Raw genomic sequence first — 22,218 nt, 5'->3', positions numbered from 1 at the left:
GGTCAACTTCGTAAAGGTCCGGTACTAATTTGCTGAAAAACACATTTAACATATCAACAGAAATTGTAGCAAACCTCTAAATAAAGTAAATGATGAATTTTATATTTTTCAGATATAGGCTGTATGGAAGATGGCTGTTCATGACTACAAAATAAATTATGTACAAATTACCCAAACTGAACGTCCCACTTATTTCCTGGTGATTCATCATCACTGTCTCTTCATGTAGATAATTGTCCACGCTGCTGACTGAGAGCAGAGAATAGCTGGGGAGCTGAGTCATGCTGCAGCACCCAGCCTGATGCACATTCTCTTCATATGCAAGAGTGGAGAAGCACTTAAGGTCACCTGGCAACATGGAATCAGGAGCTCCAAACAAACACATCCGTCCAACAGAAATCACACAAGCCGTTTCCCCAAATTCACTGGGGAAATTAAAGCTATTCAATGTGTCTCACGGTAGACCAGTGGCTAGCATTGTTGCTTCACTGCAAGAAGGTCACCAGTCTGGCTCCCAGTCTACCTGTCTTGGGTGTGCCCTTCCATCAGCTATAGGATTGCTCCAGTCCCTATTTACCCTCATGTGGAGGATGAAGTGAGCGTAGAAGCAGGGTTTTCATCACAAATGGCCTCAGATCGTATCTGCAGTGCTTAATGAGTAGGCATGTTGCAGATCAGACATTGGCTGGGCTGTTGCATCAGAGTCAGGTCAGATCAGGTCACCACCTGAGGGATGAACCACGACCCAAACATGTTTGTTTTACATTGTCAGTCAGGCCTATGTTTGGCCATGTTCTATTTACTGCAAGGCCCAGGTCTGCTTACCGTTCTGTGAAATGACCGAGTGGACAAGAGAAGACCTGACCCCAGCTGAGCAGACAGCACTGAATAGAGGCCAGACTCATTTAGAGAATGCAGATGATGCTACTTAGCAGTTGTAGCAGCAGGGGCAACAAATGTGCAGTGAGTTTTCATTAGTACACTGCAACAACTTTGAAGATCTGGTTGTAAACCTGCTGAGATTTCACATCTGTCACCATGACAGTAGTTGACAATTATGTCACATTGGAGCTTTGTTAGTCCCACCATACAAGGAATGGCCCTAACTGAGACAGGAGCTCATTTTAGGTAAAGCGATCATACCAGCATCTCTTAACCCTACGAAGTCAAGTGTATCATATGTGATACATGAGTTTTTGAGACCTACACATGAGCAGTGTGACCATTTTTTCCCTGAAAACCCTGATGTATAAAATTATGGGAAACCAGACAGTGATGCAAGCGCTGCGTAGGCCACTTTGCCCACGTGTACTGTGAGAAATGCAGAGTGCATCTCAGTCTGAACAACTGTTTTCAGGCCTACCATCACTCAAAATAAAAAGGTTGTGAACTGCAAAATGAGTAAAAATAACTGGAAAGTTATGTCTTCCACCCTGCCAGTTCCATTGCTTGCATTGCATTGCTTTTGTTGGATTTGTCCAATTTGTTTGTGTATTTTTTGTTCAATAAAAAACAAAAATCTTTGAGCATTGTGTCCCGTTGTATCAAATATGATACAAACTAAAACTCCTATATGGCAACTGATATTTGAACCATTTGTTTTTGTTTGGGAAAACAGGCAAAGTATGGAGCGCCCCCTGTTGTCAGGGTAAGACATTTTTGGTTCACTCTAAAAATCCCACCTTACTCTTCCTTGTACAATTGTTTGTTCCCTCTCAAAGGTTTTGAATGAGTTCCAGGAACACATTACATGTCAGTTAGCTGACGCTTACTTCCAAAGCCACTTATATTGATCATTTCTCAAATCTGAGAAAGGCAAGTAGCCTTCAGGGCCCTGACCAGGATTTGAACTAAACACTATGTATGAGTCACTGATGTGGATTGAAAAGCTCATCAGCTCATAATGTGATGAATATGTTCAATTCATTGGAAAATACAAAAAAAAAAGGTTCAACTTTAAAGAAATTAGTTTTGAAACAAAACAGCAGCAAAACATTTGCTTCCTCTCAGTTTGAAAACAGAATTGAGTTAAACACCAGTGAAGAGAAAAATATTTGTATATAAGTGTTTGTCCAAATGTGACCAGCTGATGGATGATGATGACGCTGAGCCGTGTGAGTCAAATAACACAGCATAACAAATGTGCTGATCTAAAGTTAATATGTGTTATTGATGAGTTGTTTTACTGTAGCCTTTCAGACACCCACACACACACAAACACACACACACACTTGTGGCTTGTCATTCAGAAGCGCTGGCTTTGTGATGTGGCTTGGCTTGGGACATTAATCATGGAAGACTCCAGACCGTATGGCTCCCATTATGTGTGTCACAGAGAGCGAGTGCAGTCGCAGAGGCTGTGTTCCGTCTCGGGGGAAATCTGAGCGTTCATACGAGCACTAGCTTCCCTGTATATGGTAGCCCCCTCACACACACACACACACAGGTTATGTGACAGGGATGGCCATCTGTGCTGTGGATATCAGGTTTATGAGCTACCACTTGTATAATTGTCCTCATGTTGTTGTGCTTGTAATCTAAAGGAAACGGTTTTACAAATACATTAGCATTAAAGAACCATCGACCATCATTTAAATCAATGTTGTCAAATAAACTACTTGAAACTGCTATCCTCTGTCAAGAATGGCTAGAAAACTAGGAGTGTCCAGTGTTCATATGTGGGCTCAGGATGGGTCAGCAGGACCGGGGAAACAGGTGGGGGTGTGGTGGAGTGGGAAGGGGTTAGGGTTAATGCGGGGCATGGCAGGGTGAGTGTCCAGCTCCATATCCCATGGGTCAAAGGTCAAGCACAAAAGGCCGCTGAGAACAGAGATGTGTAATTCAGACAGTTTACCCCAAAGCTGAAATTCAGCCACATGCTCACAGTGATATCCATCTGCTCAGTGAAGCAGACACAATTTCACCCGACACTCTCACATGCGCACACTATGATATATATGTACATTACTGTTCAAAAGTTTGGGCTCACTTAGTATTGTCCTTATTTCTGAAGGAATCAATGAATCTAACATTAAATGAATCAGAAATACACTTGTTAATGTGGTAATGGCGTTAGAAGGCTATTGGATGATTAGAAAACCCTTGTGCAATGATGTTAGCACAGCTGAAAACAGGTTTGCTGATTCTTTGACCAAAGGGCCAATTTATTATTTTGAATAAAAATCATTATTTCTAATCTTGTCAATGTCTTGACTATATTTTCTATTCATTTTGCAACTCTTTTTGACGAATATAAGTGAGTTTTAATGAAATACACAAACAAATTGTATGGATGACCCCAAACTTTTGACCGGTAGTGTGTACACACTGAGAACAAAGATGCAGGGGTAATCAGCTGGAATACGACACATTTTATGATCATTGTATAGTCCAAACTGTAAGAGATGAAGGTATTATTCGGCCTTCTCTAAAATTACCAGCTCACATTCCTAAACAAATCCAGCTGCAATTATCTAATCACAAATGCCTCAGTGTAGCACTGGAAACGGTCATTTGTGTACAGAATACAGACCTACAGGACAGACATGCAAACAATGAAAACACATTTTGAGTAGCTTACAAATGGAGGCGGTGCAGCGCACGCATGCACCCCAAAAAGGAACCCATTTTCGATGACCTTTAGATTTTGTCACATGCAATTTAGCATCTCTTTTTGGCTCTCTACTTGTTTTTGACGCCGGGATGGAAAAGAGTGCAATGACTGGTCAAAGTTGTCTTTTCCCAGCAGGCTAAAGTTGCTAAAGTTGCTAAAGTTGCTAAAGTTAGACCCATAGTCTGTAATCTGTGGGTTGCTGCATTGATGCACGTAAACAGAAAAAAACGCCGTTATTCCCTTTTCGCCTAGAAGCGGCATAGTTTAATGTTAAAATGTGTATCTGCTACACATTTGAGCCATATAACGATAACTTTTCCTGTTATACGGAGATATATTTATCTTCAAGACAGCTTTATTGATCGACTGTTACAGAATATTTACATCAAGGAGGTCTTAGTTTACAGGTGGAGAGGCTCTGTTTGCTCTCAGGTTCACAGGTTTCACTCCTCAGTTTGTCAGAACATTTATAATTATTTAGGACTATTGTGATTGATCACTAAACATGTTTACAGTTTACTTTCATGTGTAACAAGAACCTGTTTTTCAGCTGTGAAACATCACCATCCCTGTCTTGATCTCTACCACGGCCCTTTCGATTTATAAGAAGACAACTGTGTGTTTCTGACAATACATAAATAATGTCCCTGAAAGTGAGTGTTTCACCTCCTGACAAACCAACTCCCTTCACAATAACACCCAACAGCAACTCTCGGCTTTTAGGCTACGATATGAGATGTGTGAAGTAGACTCCCTAAATTGCATTTTGAAAACAATATCTGGATCAAATAAATACAACATGACAAAGATATGAATCTTGACTTGGATTTTCAGGTTTGAAAAAAAGGAAAAGTCACAGCCGCCAAGCGTTTCCCAGTTGGAATGTACCACTTGCTCCTTTCTTGATGACTGAAATTACTGTACATTTAATTTAATTGGCAGTCGAGGTGCTAATTAATTAATTGATTGATTAATTAATATTTTTTTAATATATATATATATTTAAATTAATACTAAATGTTGTAAAGTCAGAATTAATGTGTAATTGCATGACCTGTAACAAAGGGATTATATACTAACTATAAGTTTCAATTTGTTTTATTGATTATAAGACTTACAGACTTAAAGACTTAAAAAATTAATGGGATGTGGTTTCTGATGCTGACTGGAAAAACCTAACATTAAAAAAAAAAGATCAAAAATCATATGAAAGTATATAAATGTGGTCTTTATATGGTTCACCTTTGGATTTTAATATATCACATTAAAATCTCCCTCTTTTAATTAAATTATTTATACTCAGCAGAATTTATACCTTATAGGTGGTTTGTCCTTTATGTAGCAAGTAATGTTGAGGTGGTCAGGGGTCATGAATGGACATGTGGCGTCTTAATGCAAGAGTTTAAACCGCATTAGTGATATGCCCTTCACTAAGCACTCCTGAAACCTGAAAGTTTAATATATGAAAAGGTATTAAAGTAAGCTAGCCAGCATTACTGGCATTTTCCCACACTGTGTGCAATTTGAATACATATTCAAATAATTATGTATGTATGTATGTACAACATTATTTTTGTAGTTGTCTAGGAGTGATGGTTATCTATGGTAGGTGCAACTTCGTGGAGCGATTTGATTAAAATGGAAGTAACAGCTGGATCTAAATACAGCTGTTCTTTGGTGGCTGCCAATTCAAAGCTACTCGATGTTGCTTCTCTGTTGTCATCGTGTTACCTCTGCCTCTAGTGTACCACCGGTTTGTGATTAGTTCTCTTTTTTTTTTAGGAGTTGGCCAAATGAGCATCCTTGCCAAAACGTGTCTGCAGAGTGAAATCACATCGCTGGCAGCCTCGGCTGGGTTCACCCAGGCTGAATCAAGTGTGAACTTTGGTTCATTTTCCAATAGACTTCCATTCACAGCTTGTTTTTGCAACCAGCAAAGCCATTTCCTGGTGACTATCTGCTACTTCTGTTAGTCAAGTCTTTTAGATAGTGCAGCCTTTTGTTTTGAAAGTTAAGCCCAGGTACGATGTCCATTTGAATTTACGGCCTATTGTTTTTGCTGAATCATTTTACCGAAGGTGATGATCCGGAGAGGTTCTTGAAAAGAGAGGAAACAAATATTTAAATAACCAAATAGATGTTAGGTTCAATAGTGGAGAGCATAAAGTCAATGCACAGCAATTACTCCTTTAAAGCTGACCTAGAGTGGTCCTGCTAACATATATGTTAGTTATGGAGGTCTACCTACATACATTAACTTGTTTTTATGGTCAAAAACCTCCTAGATGCTGTAAACGAGCCGAAACACCTCCACAACGGACGTTATTCTTCTTCTGCCAGAATAGGTCCGCTTTAATATATATTTGTCCTGCTTTATTTATGTAAATTCAAAAAAGAGTTGAACTCCAAACTAATCTTACGTTGATTTTCTGCATCAACCATGAATATAGCAATAGTGGTCATGTAGTGATATGAAACAAGCTGGAAGGTAAAAAAAAAAACGAACTCACAGGTTTGGAGACGAGGATCTCAGGAGCGTAGGGAAACAGGAACACAACCAGAGAGTTCGTGGAGCGGCAGGAGACGTGGCAACCTGGGTGAGTATCCAAAGCAGGTAAGTTAAGCGAGAAAACGATTGGCATGTCTTTTCCATGTACGTGAGAAAGCGATCTGACGCCGGTGACGAGGAAAAGGCTCCGCTTTTAAGCCCCGTCGATTGCTCATCTGGAGCAGGTGAGGCGGAGCCGCGCAGGTGTAGACAATCACCGGCGTCTTGGAGGAAGTAGGTTAACCACGCCCCCTGCAGAGTCAGAGTGAGGAGAAGAGCAGCAGCAGCAACACAATAATACAAATAATAATATAAAATAGTGAGGAAGGTGCAGGTGAGATCGTGACAGATGGAAGTTAAACCAAACAGAGTCACATACTGTGTGTGTGAACATTCCGTCCTATGTTCAGCATCATTCACTTCTTTCTTTTTTAGAGGTCTTCATCGGGGTCCTCAAGAGGGCACCGTCCTTCCTTGGTGTTACATTGATAGGTTGACACCTTTGTGTCTTATTCTACTGTTTTGACACACACGTGAATTTGTGAAGGCCATATCATGACCTTCTTAGGTCAACTTCAATATCTCTGAAAGTGTGTGGGGAAAGTTAACAAAGAAAACAATGACTTGAGTTTTACCCTTACAACTATTCTTTAATATATTACTTTTTGCTGCAGCCATATGCATTCTGCATATCAATAAAAAAAAGAACCTTCAGGAGAAATCAAATGAACATCATGCATGTGCTGTAGCTGCTGGATTTGAATGGTCTTGGCTGCTCCCTCAGGGGAATTCTGTGATATTGAAAGTAGACAGAACTTAAGAATTGAGTTTTGTGTCCTCCAGGATTTCACTGTGCTCTGTGTGATCTTATCATAATGTATTTCCCTCTTAGTGTAGCCAACAGCAGAGTGTGTGATTGCAGGGAGAGCTCAGCAGACAATGGAGAACATTACAGTTTTACTGCCACAACACTCAAGGTGTCACTCTGGTAACGGCACCAGGTGAAACAAGTTAGCTTGTTAAAGTAATCAGATGTGAAATTGGTGATGACTGTGTCCTCTCCTTTCTAGTTTGGATCTGATGTTTCTTTCTTCTGGATTGGTCCAGGTCCCAGAAATTATAGATACTTAGGTTCTGGAAGAGCATATCCAGTTATTTTCAGATTCAGGCACAACATTGTTGATCAATAAAGAGCTCCATGTTGTCACAGTAACTCCTGTAATAAAGGTCTGTAATAAAATACTACCAACCTAACAGGCTCTTTTTTTTTTTACTGTTCTAGAGTTGAGGTTAAAGCCCAAAGGTGATTGGAGCTTTTCAATTGCTGGCTTCTGGGCTCTAAAACAACTTCCACATATTATCAGATTTGCTGACTCTATTGCTATTTAACATGTCTTGAGACTTACTTTTATAGAAAGGCATTTTTTAACTATTTTTTTAATGTATGTTTTTTTTTTATCCTGTAGCTATGCTATCACTGGGTTTGAATTTTTTATCATAATGTTTCTGCTATTAAAGCATTCTTAATCCTCTTACTATGTCTGTGTGGTTGTGTATGCACAATTGTTGACCTTTTAATAGATAGATTGGTAGGTAGATAGGTTATAGATAGATAGATAGACAGCAAGAATGTTTATTCACATGCTTTCAATTGCTGTGCATGCCATATGGATAATTAATCTGATTGGTTGTAGGTCTTTCCAATGCATACAGAGGCATTTTCATCTTTATCCATTGGTAATTTATTAGGAAAGTGAAATTAACTAAACCCTTCCCGGACCCAGACTTAAAGGTGCCATATGTAAGAAGGTGGCCAAAAACGGTTACTACACTCAAATTCCAAATACCGAGGTCTTTTAGGTTTAGTTTTCTGACGTACCTGGCAACCCGTGGTTGCTCTGCAGCTGAGACTCTACTGACTGCAATCATTGGTAGACGGCGGTAGGTGGCGCCACATGCCAAAACATGATTTCAGAACAAAAACACGATTTGCAGTCTGCAAAAGATTTTTTTTTACTGTTGTTGGTGAGTTCAGTTTGTTATATGAACATTATTCCTTAGTCTCTGTGACACATTAGGAGGATTTTATGGCCAGTTGCTTTAGATTTATTACATAATGCACCTTTAATCTTAAATGAGTTTGAGATGTGGTGTGGCAGTAGCAAAAACTGTGTGGGATTCACACCATCGTCTCAACGTGACTCAAGTGTCTACAATCATCATCACAAAGTAATGCTCTGATTGAATCTAAAACGTATTTGTGTGAACATAGCCCCTGATTCAGAAAATCATTTTCGAGCCCCACTTCTTGCTGAGATGGTAAATGGTGATTTGTTGCTGGTGAGTGATGAGATTCGACGTTAGATGCCAAAAAATGAATGTAGCTTACAGGCCATTCACATTAATATGCCTTCCTTTGAATCCCCTTGTGTTGTTATGTTAATGCTAATTTGTGTTAAAAATTGTCATTTTTGTTTCAGTGAAATCAAGTGGTGTCATTCGTCTTTATCAGTGTGGACTTATCAGTATAACCATACATGGTGAAGTCCTATCACACTCCCTGGGATTTAAATGTGTTTTATATTCATATTGTTATAGCCACAGTAAATTTCTGAAACAATGCAGGATTTTGCCTTTGGGCCCAATTTGCCAACCTCCACTGCAGACTGTTGTATGAGACAATTTTAGTTGCACTCCTGTCTCCCTAAATCAGAGCCAGCTAAAGATCCACCGGGGAGCCTTTTGTTTGTAGAGAACTCGCGGGGCCCGTTTCTCCTGCTTTTTCAACCAAATGTCTTCATACACAGTAATCCTTAATTAGGCCTGTGGCATTTTACGGCGCACTCTCGGTGCACTCACCTCACCCTCCTGCCAGAGCACAGCAACACTTTAAAGTGTATTGATCTATGGCACTGCAGGGGGTTGCTAGCCTGCACCCATTAACACGCTAACATCGCAGTGTGTGTATAGTAGGTGTACAAAGCTGACTGGAAAAAAAAAACAAAGTTACAATCTATTTGCTTTCACACACACAAATAAAGGGCAACCCTGAATAAATGATTGGGCAAATTATTTGAGCTGCGCACAAAGATACAGGGACAGGACTGAGACTTACAGGAGGTAAAATATGGAATTTTCAATAGGGTTGTGATGCAGATGGGCAGGGATTGATTTGGTCGTGACTGCAGTGGGCGGCCTGCTACCTACAGTCATTTACACACACACACACACGTACACACACACTCTTTCTCCCATCATGGCCTTATTGAGAATACAGAATGAAACACGTGTTACAAACCAAATGCTAATACAAAGCAAAAATCACGAGGTTCTCAACCATTTCAGCCCAGCTATTTAAAGTCAGTCTAACTCTCTTTACAGTTCATGTGCCTCTATGTGGTAGTTGAGACTCTCTTTGTGGTCATCTGGCATCTCTTTGTGAGTGTCTGTGTGGTCATTTAGCGTCTCACTCGGTCTCTTAGTGGACCTTTTGTGGTTGTTTTGTGGCTCAGTTGTTGTATGTATGTCTCTCTGTGGTCACTTTGTGTCTCTTTGTGGTCACTATGTGTCTTGTTTGCGTTGGTTTTGCACCTGTTTCGTTGTATTGTATCGTCTCATGGTCAATTTTGGGGTTTCTCATTTCAATTTATTTAACGTTTATTGGATCAGAGCGGACGCAATGTATATAAATTATACTACAATTATCCAATGAAACTATGTGGTTGACCTCATAAACATAGCACAGCATTCCGGCACACATACATATGCCCCATTGGTTATGGACAGAAAACACTGTAAATCAGATTCAAAATACATATATATATATATATATATATATATGTATTTGTATATATATATTAGTGCTGGGTGTCAATGTTAATGCACAATGCGTTTCCATGTCAACTGACCAGAAAAAGACACGCGTGATGTCATGTTTTACGTGCCGCGGCACTGAACTCCAGGCACCGTTTACCAGTTAGCTCCTTTAGCGCAGTTGACGCCGTTAATGTGCCCAGCACTTAATATATATATATATATTCTTGGTCTTCTACATTTTTGTTGTCTAGAACTCCTGAAGATTGACAAGCATGTTTGCTTCTCTCTGAATATGGCACTGGTGTGGTCTAAGGTTAAGATTCAAGTAGCATTACAGGAATTTGTAATGTTAACTTTGCATTTTACCCTCCTCTACTGGACCTCAGTAGACCTGGAAGCAGTGACCAGGGGTCTGATTCAGTACCTTGGTCAGGGATTGTGACATGGATGTACATTTTTTTGTTTTGTATAATTCTTATTCTTCTCTATAACCTAATTCTAAGCTGGAGTAGCTGCAATCAATAATGTCATTCTTATTCTGACACTGACAGGAGCTTGATGCATGTTTTGGTTATTGGAGGAGACCAGAGCACCCAGAGAAGCAAACTCACCAAAGAAAGGCCCTGGGATACAGTGGGGTTCCGACCCCTAAAATAATAATATTAAAAAAAAGTGTCTCTTATGATCACAATTTAGTCCCTTGGTAATATGACCCTGAAATATTTTAATCTGCTCCAGTGAAGATTGACAGAAAAGAAGACGTGACACCCCGGTGAAGCCAGACATTTCTTCATCTACTTTATTTTGGCAGTCTACGTGCTGACTCTGCACCTTTTCCAGATTAATGGTATGATGTAAGATGTTCACTGCTAAGATTAAAAAAAGGACTGAAGGGAAACATTGAATTGTTAACACTGGAACATCGCCCACTGGTCTTGATGCTGCTTTCCGTGTTGTACTGCACTTCCTGTTTCCTCTCCACCACACTTGTCATAACGTCTGTGATATCAACAATAACTCAGACAAGGAAAATAAGAAGGGAAATAAGACAGGAGTCAGGAGGTTTACCCATAATAAAACCTGATGATTCTGGTGTAAAAGAGGGATTAAGTCGCCACAGGGGTTTTTAATCATTGAGGAAATTGCCTTTAACCATATTAAAAACAAAATAGCTGAGGCATGAGAAAATGATTCATTCAAAGTCTGTGTCTAAATAGTCAAGATGTGTAAAGTTGTTCTTAAATTCATCTAGTTTAACATGTTTAGGATGCAACATTTGACATTTGACTAAATGAAAAACCTTAATTCAAACAATTTTCTGTCATTAAATGTCAAACACAAATTCCTAGGCTGTGGCGACGAGATGTATTGGCAACTCCTGGACTACAGCTGTGTTTCCATAAGCATATATATACGCACATCAGCATACATTTGAAGGCCAGTGCCATGGCATAACTCATGAATATTGTTTATTTACAGGCCAAGCACCAATCCCTCTGGGATTCCTGTTTTTTTTTTTCCCTCATTTTAAAAGATCAGCGTTCGTTATTGATAATAGTGACATGTTGCTCACAGTTCAGTGAATATAATCATGTAATGCACCTCTTTTATCATTCTCTCTGTTGCGAACCATCTAAAGTCAATTTCTGTTCCTGTCAGTGGTAAAAAATCAAATGAATAACACGCCAATGACATTTCTGGGATTAATCAGCCTAATTGGGAATAGTGCGAGGTATCAATCAGGTTTCAACATAGTGCCGTCTGTGTTTCTATAGATTCTGAGAACAAGATTATTGAAGTCTTCCGCTCCTAATAAGATTTGTATGCTAATATCTGTGCACTCTGAGCTCAGAGGAAGGTTTGCCCCCCGGGAAAATGAAACTTTCCACCAAACAGCCGCTCTCTTTGATCTCTGCGAGTTTTGCACATCATGATGGCATTACTCAAAAAGCCCATTAGTCGTTGAGATGTTGACGGAACAGCGAAATGTTGGAGAACAATCAAAGGTCAGAGTTGGTGAGGACTCAGTGAAGGGTTGCCTGAATGGAACTAATAACTGCTGCAAATAAGTTGAAAGAGTTCACTGCCTGACTGATTTGACGGTTTAAATTCATCCTGGTTAGACATTGACACATGAAGCATTTCATGGGAACTCATGATAACATCGATAAGACATTCTTGTATAAAAAACAATGGGATACAAACCAAACTGCCTTTCACCACAGCTTTCAGTATGTAACCTGTGTGTTCTGGTTTTCACGAGGAAACAACTTCGCCCACTCACTCCAAACATTTAAGGTTCATTCTCATACCACTGAGACTTGATGGGCAAGAAGCGTTTCACAAAACATTTCAGACAAATTCATAAAAGCACATTTTTTTCCAACTGCAATGAATGGGAGACACATTAAAGCTCACATAGAGTGGTCCTGTTGCACATATATGTTAGTTATGGAGGTCTACTTACATACATTAACTTGTTTTTATGCTCAAAAACCTCCTAGTTGCTGTAAACGAGCCGATAGAAATCTCTCCTTACTGAAGCTCTCCTCAGCCGCGCTGTTTCAGTCTGAAATCTCTCACCCAGAAGACAGAGTGTGTTGTGATTGGCCAATACCTGGAAATGAATAGCACACCGGCTCTCAGAAGCACAGCTCCCCCCGCTGGAACAGTGGAGGATTAAACCGTATAAATCTGAACTAAAAGACTGAGAATATTCAGCAAATTTGGTTGGGGAACAAAAAAATAAGCCTGTGGTTTCCAACCCAGTCTCTGAGAATCACTGAGCTAAACAACTTGAACCAAAAAACCATGACCCAGGACCAGCAATACAAACCTTACTAGTCAAACTGTTTGTCCCAAGCACACACCACCATGGTTTATATGTAAGACCCATATGCAGCAAACTGTTTATTCTATATGTTTGTGGAAACATTCATCTGATGAAGATAAAAAAAAAAAAAAAAAAACACTATTCAGTGGAGCAGAGCTTTTCACATCTATCTTCTGATAGATGTGAAAAGCTCTGGGTTGTTTTCATGACCTTTGTCAAAACCCTGATCATAGTCTATGAAATACTTGTGGGTTGAACTCACAGATCCTCTTGTAACCACACACACACACACACACACACACACACACACACACACACACACAGACTCACACATATGCATACCCTGACAGCAGGAGGGTCTTATGCCGCTTTAATCCTGTTTCCATGGAGACCAATCTGTGCTCTAGGGACGAGAAAAGATCAGCCAGCATCTGTTTCGCTGAACTTCTGTCAGTTTGTCCAACTACTCAATGATCCTGTCTGTCTGTCAGCCTGTTTGTACATGTTGCAGTCTGTCAGGGGCTGTTTTCCTCGCTCGCCAACTGAATTTCAAAAATAATAACCGGTAGCATTTTCATATCAACAATTGATCAACAATTCAAATTGTTACAGTTGTCCATCTGTCCCTTGCAACACAGCATATTATTTATGCATATAAATTTTTTATTTTACTATTTTTACGAGTGAAAAATATCTATATATTGTCTTGCTAATCGTACCTTTGTATATTGCATATAAAGAAACATCTCGTAGATGCACTGGGACGCATCATCAGTGATGTATCCTGGGTTCACTGGGTATTTTGGGTCTCACAACTTCAGACACCCTCGCCAAGGCGACCCAGCCGGGGGTGATTAAGTCCCGGGTTGCGTCCCAGTAGCATCCCACTTTCCTTTCGTTGGAATCCTCAATCCGCTCTTCCCAGGGCAGTGAGTTCCAGTATGATCAGGAAGCCTCAGAGATTATGATCATGTCTGGCCGGAGAGATGTTGTTGCAGTGTGCTGGGGGAACCTCAGCTGTTTTCCCAGGTCAACGTGCAGCTGCTGCCAATCAGGAACTTTGTGGACTTTGTGGTCTTTCTCCAGCCTTGACGAAGGGGATTGCTTTCTTTGGAACCTTTGCTGTTTATCAAAACAAGTTATTTCCACTGAAACAAAACCATTTCTAATGAGAAACTACACTTCCCAGCACGCTTCGGGGACAAATCCCGGTCTGATTGATTTCTGATTAGAGAAGGGCGAATGTCTGCACAAATGCGTCATAGGGAAGAAGATGTTAATCCGCTGCAGTTGAACTACTCTGCTAGGATTGGGAGACTCTGGTACGTGGAGGGACTGGGCTCTGTGGGCTCCAGTCCGGGTTCCTCCTGCGTCTCACCAGTTCCAAGAGGACCTATGCGTTACACCTCGCTCTCCCGCTCCAAACATTTAATTCTGGTCTGATGGATTTTTAGGCCATGCTGGTTTTTGCACATCTTGCCGCAGATGCATGTCATATTTGTAGTCAGTCCATTTGAGGGGGTCGTTAACCTTGGGTCTGTCCGATTGGAGATCTCCTCTTCCCCACCTCTGGGGTTCACCCGGGGGTATATCCCTGCAGGGCTTTCCGTAGCTTGTTTTCTCACGATACAGGCCATGGGGTGCTAACACATACTTTCCTGGGTGCCATCTTTCCGAGCTGTCAAATGTCTCTCCAGTAGTCGACTAAGGAGTCACTGGCTTTGCCAGACTATAACTTAAAAGGAAAGATTTCATGGATGCACTGGGACAAATCATCAGTGATGTATCCTGGGTTATATATTGTCTTGCTAATCGTACCTTTGTATATTGCAATATATCATGTTGTCACTGCTGTATCAGGATATGTATCATATCGCCAGATTCTTGGCTGTGTAATCTGTGTAATGCCTCATGGAGTACGTGGAAACAGCCGGAGAGGGCAATATTCTAAACCTGCAGTATCCTGACTTTCCTGATTAACTTCCCTTCATCTTACTCCAAAGAGTCACTGAAAGTTTCTTTAGCCTGGAGGGAAACAGATGGATACAATATAGCTTTGAAACAACCCTTCAACTCTGAAGTCCAACATTTAAAGTTAAGTGTTGTCACTGGAAGGGTAAGTGTCACATAGTGTTAGCATTAGCAAAGGGCAGTGTAATGTTAATTTTGTTGTGCTGGGCATACATTCATTGGTCAGCTGTAGAGGAATTCAAACTTCTTCAAACTTCCAAAGTTTAACAGGAAAACAAATATGTTTTGTGCGCTATTTTACATAAACACGTCCACCCTGCTCCTTCAGCTACTATGATGCATTGCCACATTGTTTTTTTTTAACACATCACAAATCCATTACTCTCCCAATGTGTTTTTTGTTGGCCCAAAAGTCAGAGGAGGAATGAAAGAGATGAAGAATGAAGCGTAGGGTTGTTGAATAAATATCCTGGAGTCGCCTGCAGTCCGTAATGACCGCGTACGAGCTGAATGGACGAGGGTGCTCCAACACTGTGACTGTTTGATTAAGAGTTATGTTTGAGTGAGGGAGGAGAAGCCCAGTGAAATATGGAGAGGCAGCTAGAGATGGACGAAGGGAAAACAGACACACTGAGGGGCAGAGAATCTCCCTCCATCCATTCATCTGATCTGACCTTCCATCTTCATTAGTCCATCCCTCCATCTGTCTGTCTGTTATTTTGTTAGTTTTTTTTTATAATATAAAGTTTAACACTTTTATATCCGCAGTTACACTGAGCTACTCAGGTAAATTCCTGCAACTCAGGAAGAAGCCACATCAAATTCAGATTTAAAGAATGTTAAATAATTATTTTTTTCCTCGAGTCTCATCTTGCTCAGCTGGAGCTCAGACGCCCTCCTGCACTGAAGGCACACATCTGGAGATGGCTAATCAAAACATATTTGATTTATTCATGGTATCAAAGACCCTTCTCTCATTTTCACGCAGGATTTTCTTTCTTTTTGTGTCTCTTTTTTCTTGAGTGAACACCACTAACCTGTGGGGTTACAGCACATGGAAAACCCAGGTAGAAACAACAGAGCAGGTCATTGAAGAGACAGGGAGGGAGAGGAAAACAATAGAAATATGGCACCTCAAAAATATATGCACAATACTGTTCTTCGTTTATTATCTGTCATTGGAGAATCTGGACAACTGTTTATTTGTTCTTGAAGAGTTATGGAACATCAGTACTGTTGAAAGGAAATTGAGACTTTGAAAGAGTTTTAAATAAACATGCAATTAATATATTGACTGGCACTGGGAGCTTCAGTTATATTTCAGTGGCAAGAGAGAGTTTCTTCGGATTCACCTGCTTTCTTCATGTGTAGAGTGTAAAATAGCATCTAATTTCCACATGAGTCACAAGCACAGACAAACCTAGCGTGGTTCAGGCTAAACATGCATTAATAATGAACACAAACTATTTAGTTTCTTCTTCAAACTCATTTAACATTCATAGGTCAAAACAACCCACTGACTCTAAATGAAGTCATCAGCACAAGATGAAAAAAACCCAACAGTTTTTGGTAAATGCAGGATTTGATGAACGGTATAAGAAAGTCAGGGTGTTAAAGGGAAATTCCAGAATGTGCAAACCTTTGCCCTATGTTTATTAATGTGGGTGTGTATATAAATAATCAGAGTGAAGATTGTTATAAGGGTTGGCGTTATAAGCTCAGCTTCAGCCTACTCGTTTTTTTGGTCATTTTGTTTTGGGTATTTTTGTTGCATTTTTCTGTTCTGTTATTGTTCTGTTGTTTTATTGTAAAACAGCACTACAATTCTACTTCCCCAATAAATCAAAAAAAGACTGTTTCCAGTATAGCCCTGTTGATCAAAGGGGGGTATATCTATGGACGTGGTGATATAGCGTTATGTGGCGTCCATGAAAAAAAACAAGATCTCTAATTATGGCCATTAAAAGTTCCCACTCTTCCCAGAGATGCTTTTTCAGTGATCTGCATATTTGATTTTCAGAACATTTTCAGAACGATGTCGTTCCTGACGTAACCCTCCCCATTTATCTGGGCTTGGCACCATCACTAGGAGTAGAGTGGATAAATCCCCCCCATGGCTGAATTAACCCAATCAATGGGGAGAATTGGGTATTGTGTACCTTGCTCAGAGGTACCCCAGCCTTAGAACTGTCAGGATTCAAAACCAGCAATCCAACTACTTTTTTGTTCACATTAGCTGCATATTCACCCATCATATAAAAGTAAAAAATGCATTTTTGGAAGAAATGTGGCTCAGCAGACTCCTGCCTCCAACTTGCTGTCACTCACATTTGGGGTTTTGTCTCCATGCTACAACTCCATAAGTCTTGTGGGAATTTAGAGCCAGACTAGAATGAGGATTGAGTGACACTGTTTCAGTCATGCTGTCAGACACTTTCAATGACAAATTGAGTCATGCACTGATAAAACAAGGATTTTAATAGAACGTTGCAGTTGTAGAGTGTATATAAAAATGGACAAAGTCTTCCACTTGATAAACAAACTATGTGCCATTCAATCAGTGACAGTTTTTGATTTTTTTTCGAACCTCAAATTCCCAGATAAATTGTCTGTATTTATATAGCACTTTTCTAGTCTTGATGACCACTCAAAGCTGCCATTCACCGATTCACAGCCTTTCACTCATGCATTCATACAGCACGTCTATTCAACCACACAACTTCCATACCCATTCACACACTGCCGACACAGCCATCAGGAGCAACTTTGAGGTTAAGTGTCTTGCCCAAGGACATGTAGACTAGCGGAGCCAGGAATTTAACCCTCAAGCTTCCAGTTCAAACACTCACTCTACCACTGACCCACCGTCACCCCTCCATGTTATCACCTGCAACCAGACATCAGCTTCCTACATAAACCTGAGAGTCAACATCAACAGCAGACTGAACTGAGGGTCAATATCACTGGGGATGAACCAACTCACTATCCAGAGGAAGCTGAGATCATTCAATGTGTGCAGCAGGATGCTAGAGATGTTCTACCAGTCTGGTGTTGCCAGGACTTTGTTTTTGCTGTGGAGCAGCATCAACACCAAAAGGTTGAATAAGGTGATTATGAAAGCTGGCTCACTTATCAAGCTCCAATTGCTCATGTCACATAACTTAGGTTATACCCCTCTGGCAGGCAATGACCCTTTTAAACTCTATAGAGGTATATAGTCGTCAACACTCAAATCCGGAAATATGTCAGAAAACGTGTCTCTTCACTTGCTGGTTTCATCATAAAAGTGACTATAGTGGATTGATGTGTGCCGGGAAGCCGAAACGTCACAAAAAGTCAGAGACAGACTAGCGGTAGAACATTTTTCCAGATCCCCAAAGAAGGGGCAATGGGAACCCACAAGCAATGGATTTATTGGTTTTCTCTTGGTAAATCATTGACTTCAAGTAGCTGACAAGTCTGCACAGAAAAGTTAACACAGCAATTATTTACAGTGCACTGCCCATTGCTAATGTCATGCTAAAATGACACTTCCAATGACAACATCTTTGTTGTTAGCCAGTAGACTCTGGAGTTGAATATTTGTAACAAAACCAGAGTGTCAATGTGTTTCCCTCCAGGCTCTTGTAAACTTTCAGTGACTCTCTGAAGTTAGATGGAAGTTGAAGATGTCAGGATGCTGCAATGAGCTCTGACAGGTTAAATCCTGGACTGGCCCTTTTCATTTGTGACTGCCATGGTGGCACTGTGAGCCAGAACAAATCATGTGTCATCTGAAGCTCTATAGGCTGCAAACAGGAGAAAGCTATGGCGGAGTGCAGGGCGCTCAAATTGTTGATGTTGATCACAGCCACACCAGTGGTCAGCCATAGTACTAGGTATAGAAGAAGACATGATGAAAACTCTAAGACATGAATAAAACACCACCACAATAACTGTATCTCACATAAATAGTAAGAAGTAACGCGCACCCATTACTTCTGATGAAACTTTCAATGACCTCATCATGCAGTTGTGTGTCCTGCTTAAGATGAATAAGCCAAATGAGTATCTACTTCTCTATGGCAAAGATGCCAGTGCGGAGAGTGGTGTTTGTCCGTGTTGTATTCCGTGAACGCGTTGTGTTGCGATTGAGAGTTGTGGCCGAGGCTAAGTTCACTCACATCGCTCAGAAAATAGCTAAAATCGCTCAGAAAAACCCGCCAAAGTTTCAAACTTCGTTGATGACATCAGCATCAGCGGGGGCTAGCGCCAGACACATCGCTGGGCCTGGGGGCGTCACTTTGCCTCAAGATTTGATTGGCTGATGACTCACGTCAGTCAAAGTTATAACCAAATAGGTAATAGGAGAGCAGGTCCGCGGAGCTGTGATGCGTTTAATGACTGTCATTAACAAAAAAATGACCATCTGGGAAATCTTTCTGGAAACATAAACGTTACGTACAGAAAAAATTATTGAATTCACAGCAGAAGCTGTAGGCTTCCTTGTACTGAACTTCTGTCCATCAACACAGGATTAACATAACAATTCAGTACATGCAGCCTGGTCTTCATACTTCGTGCCCCATTCCTGACACAGTTTTAAGAACGCAGATTTGGCTCGTGCAAACCTTCACTTGAACTCATTTCTACTTTCTATCTAGTGTCTTCTGTGATATTGCAACCAAGGTAAATGTTTGATAATCCAATCTTTCACTTTCAGGTTACATCTTGGAGGTTATTTCTTCTTTGAAATACATTCTGTCTTCTTGCAGTTTATTGATAATCCCATCCTCTCACTCTCTGTAACCTCTAAATCAAAGAGTCTCTGAGGGTTCACTACTGATTCTGCCAGTAAGACAGCATCATCATCAATGAAAAACAACGTTAATAGGAACTTCCGGTCTATGGGAGCTTTAAGAACTGTAAAGTGCCTAAATCTGTGCTGTTGTAAAAACAAACAGTGTTTGGTGTCAGTGAAGTCCAATTCTATATCTATATATATAATTCAATATCTATCTATATATGGACAATAACAGCTGTTAATCACATCGGTGTCCACTTTATCATTGATTTTCCTCTGGAACATAACCACCACTAATTGACAGCGTATTCTGTTGAGGAGGACCTTAAACCGCTCATACCTGCCAGGCAAAACAATCTAGCTAGTTCACTCACAAAGGTTTTCAAAATACTACTCACTTAACACACCCGCATTCATAATCACAGGGTGGAAACCAGGTTTTACTGCCCCTTTAAATGTTGAACTCATTGATCTGTGGGAGAAAGCGAGAGAGAGAGCATTCAGCATCCTCTCCCCTAACACTGCGAGACACCGTCAGACAACCCTGTCCTCCTCCCTCTGCGTGGGAATATGATTGTATCATAATGTTCCTGCTGAGTTATTCAACACACCGCTGCTTTTCATTGCACCTAAACTGCTGTCCTGAGTATTAAATGGGAAAAAAAAACCTGATTGTAATGGCTGCCCTCCCACTGTTTATTGGCACACTCTGAGGTAGCACTCCATGCACATCATACTATTTCTTCCCCTTAAATGTTGCACACACACACACACACACATTGGTATGTGCACCGCAGACGCACAGTGCAGCAGACAGAGGCAGTGTATTAGCAGGGGTCATCAATTAGCATATAAATGTAAATCTGTGTGATTGTTCTGTGTGTTGTTGTGAATACAAAGCGTGTGGATGAACTGGTGCAAGCTAAATATATCAGGTTCTGGCAGATAGTGCTGTCCATAAACGTTGTACCATTTATCACACACTCATGCATCTTTATTCTTTCTCTTGTCCGTGTTCTCGACGTGGATGAAATGCTCGGTCTTGATCTTTTATTAGTTTGTGTAAGGTCACATCCAGTGTGTAACATTTAGGGTGTAAACACTACACTCTTTTGGAAATAAGGGTTCCAAAAGGTCCTTCTACAAGGGCTGAGGTCCTACCGAGATCCATCAAGGGTTCTTGGTAACAGTAATGGTTCCAGTAAGAACCATTTTGATCCAGAGAACTCTTTAAAACCCCTTTCCTGAATAAAGGGTTTAAAAGGGGTTCCAGGTGGAACCTTTATAAAAACGTTCTACCTGAAAACAAAAAGGGTTCTCCTAACCCACGAGCCGAAGAACCTTATATGGAGTGTGGCATTGTTGTTATTCATACGTGTTTGCACGCTGTACATGTTTTTCATTTGACATATTTGCATATTAATGTTTTTTTTTTCTTTCAAATCAGTATGCAGTGCAAGCTTTCACAACAATGACAGAATCACTGTTGTGCCTTTCATTTTTTTGGGCCTTGTCCCAAAATTGTGCTTGTGGTGTGTATTCATCTAACCAGTCAGTGTTGTTGACATTTGCAGTGTACTACTATAAAAAATGTGTGTGTGTGTGTGTGCCTCTTACACATGATGTCACTCTCCTGTAATATCTGACTTACTACAACGACAAGCAAGCAGACACCTGTGTGTCCATCAGCGCCCGACTCACAACAAACGATGCACGTCCAACTCGGTGAAGAGAAAGTCCAAGAGGCGGATGTAACTTTAGCAGGATTACCATGAGGTTTATTCGTGGAGACACTGACAAATGTGCAACAGTTGGTATTTAACGAGTAAATAAACATCGATATTTTTTTCTCTTTGCTGTGTCTTAAAGTAGACTTTCAGGAGCCTGTGTCCTATTCAGGCGAGCCGAGCAGCCCTTCGATCTCTATAATTCAAGCCATACCTCAAAAAAATAAACTTATCTCTGACTATAGCTTAAATATAAGTGTTTAAGGCAGGGGTTTGACAATGTCCTTGAAATGTTGAAACGTGTCTCTTCTCTTCTGCCATGTGTTCTTGACATTAATAAAAAAATACCTGTGAAGGACGGACGATGGATGGACATTTGTTTTGCCCATATTGTAGTGATTATTTCCTTTGCAAATGTCACCAGACCTGCCTTTTAGCCTCCAAAGGTTAGACAGCTAAATGTCTCCCTTCAATATGCTGGCCATTTAACAGACTGTCAAGCCGGTCTCCGTGGCAACCAGAGTGCCATTCCGTTCCCCGATATGTGCCATTCACAGGGTTTACTGCACAGGTAAGAGAATGTGCTGATTCATTTCAGCATCACTACGATCACAACATGGCTAACTTTAGCCTTCCAACACGACAATGATCCAAAACACAAGGCCAAGTGGACCTGTGATTGGCTACAGCAGAACAAAGTGAAGGTTCTGGAGTGACCATTTCATCAGCATTGGTAGAAAAGTAAGAGATTTCTTTGGACTGATGATGAGCTGGAGCTGAAAATAAGCAGCAGCAACAGAAGCTTTCACTGCTGGTTGATATAAACTAATCAGGAAGCAAATGCAGGAAACTGCAGCAATTTTCTTTTCAAGGTATCTGAACCAGGAGCATGTTCAAGCTTCTGTTTTAGGCATTTAGCATCTCCAG

Source organism: Microchirus variegatus, assembly GCF_963457635.1.
Source record: "Microchirus variegatus genome assembly, chromosome: 19".
NCBI lineage: Eukaryota > Metazoa > Chordata > Actinopteri > Pleuronectiformes > Soleidae > Microchirus > Microchirus variegatus.
This window is presented reverse-complemented; position numbering follows the sequence as displayed.